Source organism: Sesamum indicum, unplaced genomic scaffold (assembly GCF_000512975.1).
Source record: "Sesamum indicum cultivar Zhongzhi No. 13 unplaced genomic scaffold, S_indicum_v1.0 scaffold03233, whole genome shotgun sequence".
Taxonomy (NCBI): domain Eukaryota; kingdom Viridiplantae; phylum Streptophyta; class Magnoliopsida; order Lamiales; family Pedaliaceae; genus Sesamum; species Sesamum indicum.
In genome coordinates, this window is record NW_011629695.1 from 1 (window position 1) to 562 (window position 562).

The window sequence follows — 562 nt, forward strand, 5'->3', positions numbered from 1 at the left end:
TCCCATAATTTTTGGATGGTCTTAATTAATATTTTAGATGCTCTATTAAAATCTGGAGTAAATGTTTTCAGACTCAACATATGTTTGAGCAGCTTTCAGGTCTTCAACAAAAGGTATGTCCTTATCTATGAGCAAATAGTTAATTTATTTTCTAAGAAAGACCAAAAAATTTATGTAGACAACTAAATTTTTTGATGCTTTTAATATTCTTACAGGAAAAGAATCTGATGGAGGTTAATAGGGCTCTGAGGAGCAAGGTACGGACATCATCCCTTCAATAATCCCAAATATTGTATCATATATATATATATATATTATTCCTAACAAATTGTTCATAAAACAATAAAATTCACATTTAGGAGAAACAGAAAAATCTCAAATAAACTTATTTCACAAAAATCAACTTATTTCACAATAATTTATAAAATTATTGGATGCAGCTCGAAGAAACTAATGCAGCAATACGAGAAACCTGGCAACAAGGGGAACGGAACATGCCCTATCGACCCCTGCAGCTGGCTCAGCCTGAGGCATTTCTGGAGCCCCTTGGCTGCAATAATAC

General features: G+C 32.9%; 1 long non-coding RNA gene across 1 annotated transcript; it reads left to right on the plus strand.

The window, feature by feature from the left end:
• Positions 1-41: 41 nt before the first annotated feature.
• On the plus strand, positions 42-539 carry LOC105180368. Its single transcript, XR_849542.2, has 3 exons — positions 42-113; positions 216-257; positions 441-539. It is a non-coding gene; the product is annotated as an uncharacterized LOC105180368 (long non-coding RNA).
• Positions 540-562: the final 23 nt, after the last annotated feature.